General features: G+C 38.1%; 1 non-coding gene across 1 annotated transcript; it reads right to left on the reverse strand.

The window, feature by feature from the left end:
* Positions 1 to 16,795: 16,795 nt before the first annotated feature.
* On the reverse strand, positions 16,796 to 16,904 carry LOC148580642 (small nucleolar RNA R71). Its single transcript, XR_015897748.1, has one exon. It is a non-coding gene; the product is annotated as a small nucleolar RNA R71 (small nucleolar RNA).
* Positions 16,905 to 17,766: the final 862 nt, after the last annotated feature.

A 17,766-nucleotide genomic window follows, 5' to 3' on the forward strand; every position in this document is an offset into this window, starting at 1 on the left:
TCCTCAATGAGATCTATGTGCTGAATGTGCAATGGATAAACGACAAGGATGAGAGGCCCAATCAGATGAGAAGAAGGGATTTGAGCCCCCAAGCTAGAGGGTGGCTGGATTTTGTGAGAAGGTTTCTAATTCCCACATCCAACACTTCGGAGATAACTAAAGAGAGAGTTGTGCTCATATACAGCATAATGAGAGGAGAAGGGAGCCTAGAGCTCAAGGTTGGCATTCCCCAGCATCATCCAAAGGCTGTGTGATGAAGCAGGGGTAGAGAAAATTATTGATGAAGTGCTAGTAGAACAAGAAAAGCCCATAACTGCCAAGAAGATGGCCAAAGTGGTGGGTGTCAACCCACTTGAGAGGAGAAGGGAGCATAGAGCTCATGCTCATGTACCACAAGGGCAGCCACAATAAGAGGAAGAAGCCGAAGAGGAACCACATTTTCTAGCACTCCAACCACCACCAGACCAATAATACCAACAATTTCCTGAAGGATTCAACTGGAAACAACTGCAAGGAGACGTACACCAAATGAAGGGAGACCTACATCATCTGAGAGAAGATGTCAACCAACTCAAGGATAATCAACAAAAGCAATGGGACTAAGTGAATGAGAATATACAACAACTCCAAGGAAGTATGAAACACCTGAAGGAGCAGCAAGACCAAATCAACTGGGGAGAGATGCAAGGCAGCCTAAGAATGATTTTGGAACAACAACTACATCAAATGGGGGGCCTTGCTGAGTTCAAGCATCTTTATGAAGCAAGAACTGTAGCAAGAGGAGAATATGACTGCTACGCACAAACAAAATTGACCTACTTGTGCAATGCAGTAGCCAACATGAATCCCAGTTATCCTACCTATATGCAGAAGATGGAGGAACTCAGTGCAAGGCAGGAAGAAATAGCATACCAGCACAAAGAAATTGTGAAATCCTATATGAGAAGGCTAGGATTTTGGAAGCCCAAGGACAAAAAGGCACAAGAGGGATCCTTCAAGAAAGATGACTCCTCCCCCTCCAAAAAGAAAGACAAAGGAAAAGGGCCAACGAACTGAAGCTACTCAAGGTGGTTAAGTCCCATGGTTGACACTCTCTAAATTCTGAATTCTGTTTAAGTTTTCTTTATGTTTTAATTTCTATTTGAGAATAAATAGTAATGCTAGGATAGTTTATGTTTAAAGCTTTTTTTATGCCTTGAAGTCTTTTGTGAGTCCTTTGAAGTACAAGAAAGAAAATGCAACGTTAATTTTAAGTCTTTTCAACATCAATAAAAGAATAGTTTGTCTCCATAAGAGTTGTTGTGAGTTGTGCAAGAACAAGTGGTAAAAGAGACTAAGACCAAGAGAGGCCATTTAAAAACTAAGAGACAAGGAACTAAGTGTAGAACCTTAAATAAACTAAAAAGAAAATGAGACATGAAAGGCAACTAGGTTAGAAGGTATGACAAGTAGAGGTTAAGGGGTGTTCCTTGAATATCTATAGAACCAAGAAGTAGCAAGTAATAAAGACCCAAGGCTCTGAGCATCAACTACTAGAATAGAAAGAAACATTAAAAAGCTCAAAAGAGTTGGAAACTCTAGTCGATGCTGGTGGTGAAGATGTATCAAGAAGAGACCTGGGCAAGTAAATTCCTAGGGGTGCTTCAACACCTAGTACCCTAAAACCAACTGGTTTGGGAGTGCTAATTGAAAGCCTAACTAAAAGGTTATCTTGAGACAAAACACTTAGAGTCGTGGTCAATAAATAAAAAAGAAAGAACAACCAAAAGAAAATGAAATAACTCTTACTACTTCAAGGTGACAATCAATAAAAACGACCCCTGAAGCTTATACTTGAAAGAACCCTCAAGGATCTAGGAGTTCTTTGTGGTATTGAAACAAAAATATTCATGCATGTGTTAAACACTTAGTCCTATCCTTACTCAATTTTGCATCCCTTCAAGGTCAAAGTCTCAATTTATAAAAGGACTACTCACATTGATTTGCTTGGGACAAGCAAAGCTTAAGTTTGGTGTTGTGATGACTTGCATCATCTACCCTTTTTTCTTGTCTAAAAAGGACTATAAAAGAGCATAATCTCATTTGATCATCGTAATTTAGGAATTAATTGATGAATATTATAGTACATTGCTTTGAAATGGGGTTGTACTGAATTTCAGGTGGAAAAGAGCATCAGAAAGGGAAGAAAAACAACAAAACAAGCTGGGTGTGTGAAACTGGCGTGCCACTTGGAACAAATGCCACAAAATTGTATGGGCGTAGCATGCCAGGAGCTGGGTGTGGCACACTAGTATTGAAGTCCAGAGGGGAATCTCAAGCAATTATATGGGCATGGCATGCCAGGAACTGGGCGTGGCACGCCAGTGTAGTTTTTCAGAGAGCAATAATCAAGGCCACTAAAGGGGCGTGGCACGCCAGGCTGGGCGTGGCATGCCTAACCCCTCACATACTATGGGCGTGCTACTTGAGCCATGGGCGTGGCACGCCAGTTCATCACTCCAGAAGGGATCATCACCTGGGCGTGCCCCTTGGTATCGAAGGCGTGGCACGCCAGCTTCAAAATGACACTTGGGCGTGCCACTTGATGAGCTAGGCGTGGCACGCCAAGCTTAAGAAAGCCACAAATGAATGGGAGTGTGATGGGTGGAAATTTAGATTTCCACACAAAACTCACCGGCAAGTGTACCGGGTCGTATTAAATAGTAATTACTCACAAGAGTGAGGTTGATCCCACAGGGATTGATGGATTGAGCAATTTTAGTTATGTAGTTAGTTTAGTTAAGAAAACAGTTGATGTATTGAGTGAATTATGATCAACAGAAGCTAAATTGCATAAAAATTAAAAAGGAGAGGGGAAAGTGACAGAAAAGTAAAGTCCAGAAGAGTAAATTGCATGAAACTTAAAGTGCAAGAAAGTAAAAGAGCTTAAACTTAAAATACAAGTAATATAAATGACGGAAACTTAGATTGCAAGAAATATAAATAGTTGAAGCTTAATGTGCAAGAAATCTAAATTACTGAATCTAAATTGCTGAGGAACTTAAATTGCTGGAAGAGTAAAGGGATTTGGGGGCTCGGATTTAGAATTGAACAAGAAAAGACAAGCTAAAGTAAATCAGAAAGCTGTGAAATAAGAAATGCAGTTTAGTTACCAAGAAGAAATGTAAAATTACTTGAAGAAACAAAACAAAAAGAAACTTAGCTCAATTGTGAAATTCTAAAAGAGAAATTAAAGATCGAAGAAGAGCAATGAGATTAGGAAACAGATCTAGATCTCAATTACTCCTTTGATCAAACAGAAAAGAAATTTCAAAAGAAATAAAAAGGAAGACAGTAAATGAAACTTAAATCCAATTCTCCAATTCCCTAAACAGAAAAGTAGATATTGCAGATGAAGAGAATGAAAACAGAAAACTAAACTCAGATCCAATTCTTAGAATAATTGAGAAAAGAGGGAAAAGATGATTCTCAAACTTAGAATCAATGAAGCTCTTCAATCTCAACTCAAATTCCAAGAACAGATAGCAGAAGTTGCAGAAGAAAATGAAAATGCAGAAAGAAGAACTCATATCCAAATTCAAATTCCCAAATGCAAAACAATTGACAATTTAAAGTGAGCTAAAGGCAAAACTAAAAGTGAGCAAAAGGTTTAAAAAAAAAGGTCCTCTACAAATCAAATTAACTCCTATTTATACACTTTCTATTTTTTGGTTTTCAAAATTTGGAGTGGGCTTTTCAGGTTGGTGAAGAAGTGGATCCAAGATGGCATTTGTTTGAAAATGGTCCATTGGTGCACTTGTTTGAAAATGGCTTAGGGGGCTAGCTCCAGTGGAGCGCTGATAAACCCATATTTCATGAGTTCTTTTGTGCTTAATTAGAGTGATTTATTCAACTCTTCACCTACTTATTCACATTAATTGCATGGTTTTACTTTCCCTTCCTTATTATGTCATGTTGTGAAAAACATGTTTCCTAAGCTTTAAAAATTAATTATTTTAATTACCTTTATTTCCATTCGATGCCGTGATTAGTGTGTTGAGTAGTTTCAGATTTTCTAAGGCAGAATGACTTAAAAGATGAAAAAGGAAACATACTAAAATGGAAGGAGAAAGCAAAACGGAGCTTTAAAGAAACTGGTATCCACGCGATTGATGCCAAGGCATCTTAGGCTAGTTTCACTAGCCTTTTTCTTTTATTTTTAGTTGTTTTATGCATTTTCTTGAGCCTTAAGTAATCATTTTGGGCCAAATAGTCATGCTTGTCTTAAATCATTCAACATGAAGATTTTGATGCAATTTCCATGAGTTTTAGTTATATTACTTGAAAGCTATGAATGGAAAAATTCTCATGAATTTTTGCAAGACTTTGATGCAATTGTTTGGATGATTTCAGGGAAGAAGAGGCTAGGCAAGGAAGCAATAAAATCAATAAAGGAAGCTTGAATATCACATGTGGAGTTTAAGTTCCAGTTTAAGCTTAAACTGGAACTTAAACTACCAAGCCATATAATGCTGGAATTGAAGTTTAACCTCCAGTTTAACCTTAAACTGGAGGTTAAACGCCAGAATGAAAAGTCTCACCAAGGAAGCATTCCACGTTTAACCTCCAGTTTGACCTCAAACTGGAGGTTAAACGCCAGAATGATAATGCCACTCAGGAAGGAGTTCCACGTTTAACCTCCAGTTTAACCTTAAACTGGAGGTTAAACGCCAGAATGGGAAGAGCACCAGGGAGCTTAAACGTGTTCGACCAAGAACTCTCCTCCAGGGTTGCTCCCTCCATTTCCACGTTTAAGCTCCAGTTTGACCTCAAACTGGAGCTTAAACGTGTTCGACCTCCAGGGCTACCTTTTCCATTTCCACGTTTAAGCATCAGTTTAACCTTAAACTGAAGCTTAAACGTGTTATATGGAACAGCTTGACCATGCCTTCTTCAAACATAAATAACTTGAGCTACAAAACTCCAAAGGAGGTGATTCAAAATGAATTGGAAAGAAGACATCTAGAGCTTTCCAAGCATATATGGCATGCATGGTGGATACTAAAAATTGAGGGAGAAAACAGCCCCGTAATGTGCATAGAAGAGCATAGTACCAACATGCAATCAGGCCAGCTGACCTCTTCACCTTCCATGGAGTATAACTCGAGTTGTAGAGATCCAATTGAGGTGCTTCCAGTTGCGTTAGAAAGCTGACATCCATAGCTTTCCAACGAGGTATAATAGTCTATATTTGGCATCAAATTGGCAAGGTTGACAAGAGAACAAAGTGACGACTCAAGAAAGGGGGTGCAACATTTGAGTGTAGTTTAATGGATCATTATCCTTTTTGGATCAATTATGTCACTCAGCCCTTCAAGCAAGCAAGGCCCATCAACAACACCAAATCAAGGCCACAAGAATCATCTAGAATAGTTTATTTTCATTTGATTGTAATTTGCTTTGAATTTCATTTTCATTTTGTAATTTAGGGAGCCTATTTAAAGGCCTTAGTTTCTGCATTTGAGGAAGACACGGGGGATTGAGGGGGAATCCAGCCCCTGAGGGGGAGAACTTTGGATCATTTTCTTTTAGTTTTGTAATTGAATTCAGAGCTATGACTCACTAAACCCCTTTCATTGGGTTAGGGAGCTCTATTGTAATTCAATGAATCAATAATAGTTTATCTTCTTCTTCAATCTTTTCTCTTGAATTTTGTTAGAAAGCTTCTCGATCTAATTCCATTGGGTAGTTGTCTTGGGAAAGAAACTACCCATAATTGGAATCCTTCGGAACCTTGGGAAAGGAATGGAGGATTCATGCTAGAGAAGCTTTCTCACAGTGAATTGGATTGGGGTTTGGATGGATATTGTGACATGTAATCCTACCAAATTGTGGTTCATGAAACTGTGTGGTAAAATCAGTGATCGAGCATCATCTCTTCTTATGAACATTTAAACCAAGGGATTGGGAATTTGTTTGTTTTTAGAGAGAATTGGTGAGCCAAGGGATTGGGATCCAATCATATAAGATTGCCAAGCAAAATTCAATGAACGCATTGGTTGAGGAAGAGATAAACATGTTTTGATTCGGAGATCTCAATATCTCCTATAACCCAATGAATTCCCCATTTCTGATCTACCACTTTCTCTTTACATTCTGCAATTAAATTCATGCAATCACCCCATCCCTTTTAATTTCAGCAATTTAGCTTCTCGCTCTTTAATTCATGCAATTTTACATTCCGCAATTCTCATCTAAATTTTGATTCCGCTCAACTAGAACATACTTCTAATCCGAATTGCTCACTCAACCAATCCTTGTGGGATTCGACCTCACTCTATTGTGAGTTTTTACTTGACGATAACCGGTGCACTTGCCGGAAGGAATTTTGCCGATCGTGCAATTTCCTAAATCGTAGCATAACAAGTTTATGCGCATCAGCGATCGCATGGATGACGCGATCGCGTGCCAAGGATGAATCAGCAGCGACGCGGCCGCATGACTGACGCAACCGTGCGCCTTAAGCAGAACGCATATGATGCGGTCGCATGACTGACGCGACCGCGTGGCAAGGAAAAGCTCCGAATGACGCGACCGCGTGACCCACGCGGACGCGTGACAGAGGCCACGCACCAGAAATTACAGAATACGCCCCCAGCGAATTCTGAAGCCCTTTTTGGCCCAGATCCAAGTACAGACAGCATAGACCAGAGGTTATAAAGTATGGGAATGCTTCAATTCAAAGGGAGCTCGCATATTTTTACCTTTCAATGATTTAGATTTAGTTGAGAGGGAGATCTTCTCTCTCTCTTTTAGGATTTAGGATTTCTTCTTGTTTTAAGAGTAACTCTGGATCCCAGGTTTAATGTTCTTTTAGTATTACTTATATTTATTTATTCCAACATTTGAATTGATTATTATAATTTGATTTATGAATTCTCTCATGTTACAGACTGTTATTTGAATTAATGATAATTGAGGTATTTTCAGTTTATGATTGTTCTCTTTGATTTAAGTTACCATTGCTTCCCATCTAAGGACCTCTTTATCATTCCAGCAATTTTACTTTTCCCCTTTTGGTTCTGGTTAAGAATTTAGTAACTCAACAGTTATTAAACTCAACATAATTGATAATCGTTATCTTGCTGATTGAGCTGAACTTAAATAATCCCAACCTTTTCTGAGGAAATAATTAGGATTCGAAAGTCAATTTAATTAGTCCCTTGACTTTCCTTTGCCCTGGTGAAAGTTGACCATGTGGAGTTTAGATTCAACTTTCATTATTGTAGAGAGAGATAACTAAGTTGGACTTCTTATTTCTCTACCTTGCTAAAAGTTGCTTTACAGTTATTATTTATTCTCAATTGCCATTTAATTCACTCGTCATTTAAATTACTTGCTTCTCACCTTCTAAACCCCGATTATAACCTTTATAGCCAAGAATAAGAACATACTTCCTCGCAGTTCCTTGAGAAGACGACCCGAGGTTTGAATACTCGGTTAACAATTTTTAAAGGGGTTTGTTACTTGTGACACCCAACACATTTGTACGAAGGGATTTTTGCCAGTTTAGAAACTATATCTACAACGCAACCATTTCTATGAATTTCTTTACTGGTAGAAAACCCGACGTCAAGCGCTCAGTGAAGAAAGGTAACGTAGCGCTCCCTTGCTTAGTGTGCCTCCCTTCGAGCCAAGCATGTTTCACTTTGTGCCAATATATAGCGCTCAGTTGGAAATTTCCAACATAGCACCCCTTGCTTCCACGGTTCCCTCTTCGAACCCTGCTGGCTTCCTTTTGCTAGCAATTTCCTTGTAGTAGCTCGGTGAGAACCTTTGAACGTAGCACTCCTTTGTGTGCATGGTTCCCCTTTCGAACCCTTGGCTGCCCCATTTTAGGAGTGTCGCACCTTATTTTTCTTTAAATGGGCCACGAAAACGATGAAAGAGTTAACGTAGCGCTCCTTTGATTTGAGCGCTGGCCTTGCTAGTTGAGTTTCCTTGTAGCGCTAAGTTGGGAAACTCAACGTAGCGCCCTTGCTTTTCTTGCTTGATGTGCCTTGGTGCTCCCAACTAGCGTTCGCTCTTTAAACGCTACGCTCATTTTTTGAGCGCTGGCCCTTGCTCCTTTGGCTGAGCGCCACGCTTCAATATTATAGGCCACACTTTGATAAGGCACGCTTTCATGGTTCTTTCTTTTCTTCACCATTTCTTCACCTACAAGCAACCAAACAAACATATCAAAGTATCACCAAATTCACAAGGTTTCTAAATCATTCATAAATAAAACTAATTCTAGTTTAAACCTTATAATTTTATGTTAATTAAATAATGGTTGATTAATTTAACTTAACCATGAAAATCCACTCCAAATCACTTACTTATAGTGTAAGAAAGTGCATAAAACCTAATGAAATAAGTGAAAAATACTTGAAAAGCTAGCTTAAGATGACTTGTCATCACAACACCAAACTTAAATCTTGCTTGTCCCCAAGAAAGCACTAAACATAAGAAGAAATGAAATGAAACAGAGAAGCATACATGTCCTTATTTAGCAGATAATTGAACTTGGTTCATGGGGTTTTATGCAGACAAATGTAGCTCAAATATTCTTAGCTATTTGATATGGAATGTCTCTTTGATGATTCACTAGAGTTGCTGCTATAATGCCTTGCTTTTTGATTGATCCCTATTATCTTTTTCTTTCTTTTTTTTGCTTAGAAAGCTTATTTATTAATGAAAGCTTGGTAGCAAGTGTTGCAGCAGCCTTTTGGCTCAATTTTTGCTCAACACTTCTTCACCACAGACACTTGGCTCATAATTTCTTCCTAGGAACATTGATGCCTAGCATCTCTTTGGATTACTAAATGCTTTGTAACTAGATTGCTCTTGATAATGGACTTTCGGTTGGCAATCTATTGATTAGCATGCAGAAATTGTGTGTAGGCGTTTGAACTTAGTTTGGTGTGTGAACACCAAACTTAGTTTCTTGCCAATGTTTTTTATACAACAAACCAACCATATATGAAACCTTGTGCCTTTGCTGAAGGTCACAAAACTAAAACTAGAAAACAGACAGTGGCTAAGTAGTTTCTCTGATTGCTTGGAGCTAGCAATTATTTATGCAGAAGGTGAAAATGTGTTTTCAAGTGAGATTTTTGGTGGAACACCAAACCTAGCATCCTTCATTCTCCCTTAAATTGTTTTGGTGTGCAACACCAAACATAGCTCCTTGCAATACAGATAAAGCCACTTGACCTTTTTATTGAAATAGTTAGGAAAAGAAAACTACCTCTGGTTAGGTTGCCTCCCAACAAGCACTCTTTTAATGTCACTAGCTTGACATTCCTCATTCTTGCTCAACTTAATTCTTGAACCTCCTTCTCTTTGTTCCAAGGGCCTCCCAAATAATGCTTTGCTCCGTGGCCATTTGCTGTGATTGTGTCCTTTGTAGCCTCATCCAGAAGGTCAAGGCTTACATAAGGGAGAACATTTGTGATCAAATAGAGGCCAGTCCATTTAGACATGAGCTTGCCTGGGGAAATCTTGAGCCTGGAATTATATAGGAGTACTTGCCGTCCTGGTTTGAACTCTCTTTTCAGAATTTTCTTGTCGTGCCACTTTTTAGCTCTCTCCTTGTATATCTTTGCATTCTCATAAGCTTCTAGTTTGAATTCATCTAGCTCATTGAGTTGCAACAACCTTTTTTCTCATGCTGCTTGAGGATCAAAATTGAGGAGCTTAGTGGCCCAGTAAGCTTTGTGTTCTAACTCCACAAGAAGGTGGCATGATTTTCCATAGATCAGCTGAAATGAAGACCTTCCTATAGGGGTTTTGAATGCTGTTTTATACACCCATAAGACATCATCCAGCTTTCTGGCCCAATCTTTCCTGGTGGTTCCCACAGTTTTCTCCAGAATCCTCTTCAACTCCCTATTTGCAAGCTCTGCTTGGCCATTGGTCTGTGGGTGATATGGTGTGGCTACTTTATGCATAACCCCATATTTGTGAAGTAATTTCTCCACCTGTTTATTGCAAAAATGACTGCCACCATCACTGACAAGACCCTTAGGCACTCCATATCTAGTGAAAATGTACTTCTTAAAGAATTGAAGGACAAGTTGTGCATCACATGTGGTTGTGGCTATAGCTTCCACCCACTTTGAGACATATTCCACTGCTACCAGAATGTATTTGAAGGAGTACGAAGGGGTAAAAGGGCCCATAAAATCAATGCCCTAAAGATCAAATAGCTCCACTTCAAGAATGAAATTTTGAGGCATCTCATTTCTTTTTGATAGTCCTCCAGCTCTTTGGCACTCATTACACTGATGAACGAACTCTCTGGCATCCTTGAATACAGTTGGCCAATAGAATCCACTTTGCAGTACTTTGGCAGTTGTTCTGTCTGGTCCAAAGTGTCCACCATAGGCTGAACCATGACAATGCCACAATATGTCTCTCATCTCAGTTTCAGGGACACACTTCCTAATCATTCCATCCGGACATCTTTTGAACAAAAATGGTTCATCCCACAAAAACTTTCTGGCTTCATTGAGTAGCTTTTTCACTTGTTGCTTGGAGAGTTCTTGAGGGATCTTCTTTCCCACCTTGTAGTTTGCTATGTCAGCAAACCAAGGTGCTTGTTGGACTTGGAAAATATGTTCATTAGGAAATTTCTCGTTCACTTGCTGTGGTACATTTTGATTGGCCTCTTGTGGCACTCTTGACAAATGATCTGCCACCTGATTCTCACTCCCCTTCCTATCTCTTACTTTAATATCAAATTTTTGTAGCAGCAACACCCATCTGATGAGTCTGGGCTTTGCATCTTGTTTAGACATAAGAAACTTGAGAGCAGCATGATCAGTATACACTATAACTTTTGAACCAATCAAGTAGAAATGCATACTTGAGATGAATAGGTAGAGGCTTTAATTCTTGTTTTGGCACCTCCTTTGTCTTGTCTTGTTTCACCTCTTTCTAAATGGAAATTTCAGCTACTTGTTCTTCCATTGTCTCTTGATCTCCTTCCCCTTCTTCTTCTTGATGCTTATGATATTTGGCTTCCAACAATTCTTCCATCGAACCTTCTATCATATCCACTCTCATGTAGTTCTCTTGCTCAGGGAGATGTTGCATTGATTTGAAAACATTGATGACCATTTGCTCATTGTGCACCCTGAAGATCATTTCTCCTTTTTCTACATCAATAATAGCTCTTGCTGTGGCTAGAAATGGTCTTCCTAGGATAATCGAGTTATTTTCTTCCTCTTATGTATCCAAGATCACAAAGTCTACAGGGAAGATAAACTCTCCAACCTTCACCAATAGATTTTCCACAATTCCATTGGGTGTCTTGATTGATCTATCGGCCATTACAAGTGACATCCTGGTGGGTTTGATTTCTTCTATGGCAAGCATTCTCATCATTGAGAGGGGCATCAAGTTGATGCTAGCACCTAGATCGTAGAGAGATTTCTCTAATGTCATCTTGCCTATGGTGCATGAAACAACAAATCTCCCTGGATCTTTAAGCTTTGGTGGAATACCCCTTTGAATTATTGCACTACATTCTTCAGTGAGCATGACGGTTTCCTTCTCTTGCCAGCTTCTCTTTTTGTTGATGAGCTCCTTCAGGAATTTAGCATACAGAGGCATCTGCTCTAATGCTTCAGCAAGTGGGATGTTGATTTCCAGCTTCTTGAGGACCTCAAGGAACTTAGGGAAATGTTGATCGTTGAGTTCTTTTTGTAGTCTTTGAGCATATGGCAGAGGAGGTGTGTGAATCTTCTCCACCTACTTCGGTCCTTGAGATGGTTCCTCCATTACTTGATTCCCTTTCCTTAAAGCTTGGAGCTGCTCATCTTTCTCTTTAAGCTCCTCTTGATCCTGCTTGTTTTCTTCCTTGTCGCTGGCTTCATCTTTCTCAGCTGGCCCCTTGTCATTCTCCATAGGCTTCTTGTTGACTTTCTTGTCATTCACCAAGGTTCTTCCACTCCTTAATTGGATAGCTCTGCATTCTTCTTTGGGATTCGGAATGGTATCATGATGCCAGGGCATCTTGGCCAGTTTTACTAACCTTCTTCTTTACTATTTTATGGTAGTTTCATGCATTTTCTTAGTAAATAAGCATGTTTTGGGTGAATATACACTTACATCTTGATTCAAGAAAACATTGTGAACTTTACATGATTTCATGAGAATTATGCATGAATTGAATGATAAAATGGATGATGCATGATCTCATGACTTGAAACAAAGCTTTGATGCACCTTGTTTGTTTGATTTCAGGACAAAGGAAGCTAAGAAGAGCCACGTTAGCAGCCACGTTAGTCTCACTAACGTGACCACTAACGTGGAACGGGAGCAAGCTTGCAACGTTAGTGGTAAAGTTACCACCAATAACGCCTTTGAAAGCCATCATAACCCACGTTAGTTGTTATATTAGTTACATTAACGTGGGAACTAACGTGGAAGAAAAAAGAAGCTCCAACGTTAGTGGTAAAAGTAAGCACCACTAACGTTCTAAAAGGCTACACATAGCCACGTTAAGAGTCACGTTAATCTAATTAACGTGAACTCTAACGTGGAGTAAGAAGAGATTGCCAACGTTAGTGACACTCAGAGGCAAAAAGCTACTAGTCCCACTCTTCTTTTTATCCTATTTGATTTTCAGTTGCTTGGGGACAAGCAACAATTTAAGTTTAGTGTTGTGATAAGCGGATAATTTATACGCTTTTTGGCATTGTTTTTAGTTAGTTTTTAGTATAATTTAATTAGTTTTTACTATGTTTTTATTAGTTTTTATGCAAAATTCACATTTATGGACTTTACTAAGAGTTTGTGTGTTTTTCTATGATTTCAGGTATTTTCTGGCTGAAATTGAGGGACCTGAGCGAAAATCTTATTCAGAGGCTAAAAAAGGAATACAGATGCTGTTGGATTCTGACCTCCCTGCACTCGAAATGGATTTTCTGGAGCTACAGAAACCCAATTGGTGCGCTTTCAATTGCGTTGGAAAGTAGATATCTAGGGCTTTCCAGCAATATATAATATTTCATACTTTGCCCGAGTTTTGATGACGCAAACTGGCGTTCAAACGCCAGTTTCTGCCATATTCTGGCGTTAAACGCCAGAAACAGGTTACAAACTAGAGTTAAACGCCAGAAACAGGCTACAACCTAGTGTTTAACTCCAAGAAGAGTCTCTACACATGGAAGCTTCAAAGCTCAGCCCAAGCACACACCAAGTGGGCCCTGAAAGTGGATTTCTGCACTATCAGCACTTAGTTACTCATTTTCTATAAACCCTAGTTACTAGTTTAGTATAAAAACTACTTTTAGAGATTTATTTTGTATCCAGTTTTCATATTTCGAAACTGAGACCATTGATCACGTTCTGGGGGCTGGCCATTCGGCCATGCCTAAACCTTTTCCACTTATGTATTTTCTACGGTGGAGTTTCTACACCTCATAGATTAAGATGTGGAGCTCTGCTGTTCTTCATGAATTAATGCGAAGTACTATTGTTTTTCTATTCAATTCAAGCTTATTCTTATTCCAAGATATTCACTCGCACTTCATCCTGATGAATGTGATGATCCGTGACACTTATCATCATTCTCACCTACGAACGTGTGCCTGACAACCACTTCCGTTCTTTCTGCAATAGCTTGAGTGTGTATCTCTTAGCCTCCATTCTGAAAGATCAGAGTCTTCGTGGTATAAGCTAGAATCAATTGGAAGCATTCTTGAGATCCAGAAAGTCTAAACCTTGTCTGTGGTATTCTGAGTAGGATCTGGGATGGGATGACTGTGACGAGCTTCAAACTCGCAAGTGTTGGGCGTAGTGACAGACGCAAAAGGATCAATGGATCCTATTCCAATATGAGTGAGAACCGGCAGATGATTAGCCGTGCGGTGACAGCACACTTGGACCATTTTCACTGAGAGGATGGATGGTAGCCATTGACAACGGTGATCCCCCAACATACAGCTTGCCATGGAAAGGAGTATGAATGATTGAATGAAGATAGTAGGAAAGCAGAGATTCAGAAGTATTTCTATCTTATTTTATATTTTATTTATATTTTAATTATCAAAACCTCAAAACCATTTGAATCTGCCTGACTGAGATTTACAAGATGACCATAGCTTGCTTCAAGCCGACAATCTCCGTGGGAGCGACCCTTACTCACATAAGGTTTATTACTTGGATGACCCAGTGCACTTGCTGATTAGTTGCATCGGAGTTGTGAATAAGTGCTGAGATCACTAGTTCGCCATACCAAGTTTTTGAATCACAATTTTGTGCACCAAGTTTTTGGCGCCGTTGCCGGGGATTACAATTTCGTGCACCAAGTTTTTGGCGCCGTTGCTAGGGATTGTTCGAGTTTGGATAACTGGCGATTCATCTTGTTGCTTAGATTAGGTAATTTTATTTTAATTTTAAGCTTTTTGTTTTTATTTTTTTTATTTTAAAAAATTATAAATAAATTATTCTATGCTCTTCAGAATTTTTAAGAATGAATTCTGGAGTTTCATGATGATTTGTTGAAGTCTGGCTGGCTGTGAAGCCATGTCTAATCTTTTGGACCGAGGTTTCAACTTATCATCACAAGAGCTTGTTGATTTCTATCAATCTTGCTGTTGAATGTAATGATCTGCTAAAGCTTGGCTGGCCATTGGCCATGTCTAGTGTTTTGGACCGGAGCTTTCACTGAAAGCTTTGCTGGCTAGTAAGCCATGTCTAATTCCTGGACCGGATTATAGACTAACATTGCATGATTCCTGGATTCTTATTAAAAATTTTGAAATCCTTATTTTTCTTTTTCAAAATAATTTTCGAAAAATCCAAAAAAATTTACAAAATCATAAAAACCAAAAATAATTTGTGTTTCTTGTTAAAGTCTATTGTCAAATTTTAAGTTTGGTGTCAATTGGAACCTTTTAATTGTTCTTAAAACTTTCGAAAATTCATGCATGTGTTCTTCAAGATCTTCAAGTTGTTCTTGATGATTCTCTTTGTTTGATCTTTAATTTTTCTTGTTAAGCGTCTTTTCTTGTTTTTCATATGCATTTTCAATTTGTTAGTGTCTAAACATTAAAAATTTCTAAGTTTGGTGTCTTGCATGTGTGTCTTTTCTTAAAAATTTTCAAAAATAAGTTCTTGGTATTCATCTTGACATTCAAAGTGTTCTTGGTGTTCATCTTGACATTCAAAGTGTTCTTGCATGCATCATGTGTTTTGATCTTGAATTTTCATATTTTGAGTCATTTTGATGTTTTTCTCTCTCCTCATTAAAAATTCAAAAATCAAAAAATATCTTTCCCTTATTTTTCTCATAAATTTCAAAAATTTGGATTGATTTAGTTAAATGTTTTAAAAATCTAGTTGTTTCTTATGAGTCAAGTCAAATTTTCAAATCCTATCTTTTCAAAACCTTTCCAAAAATCAAATCTTTTTCATTTTTCTTTCAATTTTTTTTGAAAATTTTAAAAAATTGATTTTCAAAATCTTTTTCTTATTTTTATTTCATATTTTCGAATTTAAATGCTAACAATTAATGTGATTGATTCAAAAATTTTAAGTTGTTACTTGCCTAGTAAGAAAGGTTCAATCTTTAAATTTTAAAATCATATCTTTTTGTTTCTTGTTAGTCAACTAATTAACTTTAATTTCAAAAATCAAATCTTTTTAAATTTCTTTTTCCAAATCTTTTTCAAAATGAATTTCAATCATATCTTTTTCAAAACTTAATTTCAAAATCTTTTCTAACTTCTTATCTTTTCAAAATTGATTTTCCAAATCTTTTTCAATTAACTACTTGACTTTTTGTTTGATTTTAAAAGTTTTCTATTTCAATCATATCTTTTTCAAAACCACCTAACTAATTTTCTCTCTCTAATTTTCGAAAACTCCTCCCCACTTTTTCAAAATTCCTTTTAATTAACTAATTATTTTAAATTTTAATTTTAATTTTATTCCTTTTTATAATTTTCGAGTACTAACTAATAATTAAAATAAAAAGAATATTTTTCCTTTTATTTTAATTTAAATTCGAATTCTTCTCTCTCTCATCTCTTTCTATTTATTTATTTATTTACTAACACTTCTCTTCTTCTTATAATTCGAACCCTCTCCCCCTCTCTGTGTTCGAATTCTTCATCTTCTCTCTTCTTCATTCTACTCTTCAATTCTTCCACTCACATAAAAGAATCTCTATACTGTGACATAGAGGATTCCTATTCTTTTCTATTATCTTCTTTTCAATATGAGCAGGAACAGAGATAAAGACATACTTATTGAAGCTGATCCTAAACCTGAAAGGACTCTTAAGAGGAAACTAAGAGAAGCTAAAGCACAGTCCTCTGGAGACGACCTGACAGAAATTTTTGAAAAAGAAGGAGACATGGCCGAACCCAATAATAATGCCAACAATGCAAGGAAGATGCTTGGTGACTTCATTGCACCCTCTTCTGACTTCTGTGGAAGAAGCATCTCAATTCCTGCCATTGGAGCAAACAACTTTGAGCTTAAGCCTCAATTAGTTTCTCTAATGCAACAAAATTGCAAGTGTCATGGACTTCCATTGGAAGATCCTCATCAGTTCTTAGCTGAATTCTTACAAATCTGTGACACTGTCAAGACCAATGGAGTTGATCCCGAGGTCTACAGGCTCATGCTTTTCCCTTTTGCTGTAAGAGACAGAGCTAGAACATGGTTGGATTCACAACCTATGAAAAGCCTAAACTCTTGGGAAAAGTTGGTCAGTGCTTTCCTGGCTAAATTCTTTCCACCTCAAAAGATGAGCAAGCTTAGAGTGGAAATCCAAACCTTTTAGACAGAAGGAAGGTGAGTCCCTCTATGAAGCTTGGGAAAGATATAAGCAATTGATCAAAAGGTGTCCTTCTGACATGCTTCCAGAATGGAGCATCATACGTATATTCTATGATGGTCTGTCTGAGTTGTCAAAAATGTCATTGGACCATTCTGCAGGAGGATCTCTTCATCTGAAAACCCCTGCAGAAGCTTAGGAACTCATTGAAATGGTTGCAAATAACCAGTTCATGTACACCTCTGAGAGGAATCCTGTGAACAATGGGATGCCTCAGAAGAAGGGAGTTCTTGAAATTGATACTCTGAATGCCATATTGGCTCAGAATAAAATATTGACTCAGCAAGTCAAAATGATTTTTCAGAGTCTGAATGGATTGCAAGCTGCATCCAACAGTACTAAAGAAGCATCTTCTGAAGAAGAAGCTTATGATCTTGAGAACCCTGCAATGGCAGAGGTGAATTACATGGGAGAACCCTATGGAAACACCTATAATCCTTCATGGAGAAATCATCCAAATTTCTCATAGAAGGACCAACAGAAGCCTCAAGAAGGCTTCAATAATAATGGTGGAAGAAATAGGTTTAGCAATAGCAAGCCTTTTCCTTCATCTTCTCAGCAACAGACAGAGAATTCTGAACAGAGCCATTCTGGCCTGGCAACCATAGTCTCTGATCTATCCAAGATCACACTAAGTTTCATGAAAGAAACAAGGTCCTCCATTAGAAATTTGGAGGCACAGGTGGGTCAGCTGAGTAAGAAGATTACTGAAACTCCTGCCAGTACTCTCCCAAGCAATACAGAAGAAAATCCCAAGAGAGAGTGCAAGGCCATAACCATGACCAACATGGCCGAACCTGGAGAGAGTGAGGAGAACGTGAGTCCCAGTGAGAAAAGCCTCATGGGACGTCCTCTGGACATAAAGAAGTTTCCCTTTGAGGAACCAA

The sequence above is a fragment of the Arachis ipaensis genome, chromosome B10 (assembly GCF_059453495.1).
Source record: "Arachis ipaensis isolate K30076 ecotype BB chromosome B10, ASM5945349v1, whole genome shotgun sequence".
NCBI classification, from domain to species: domain Eukaryota; kingdom Viridiplantae; phylum Streptophyta; class Magnoliopsida; order Fabales; family Fabaceae; genus Arachis; species Arachis ipaensis.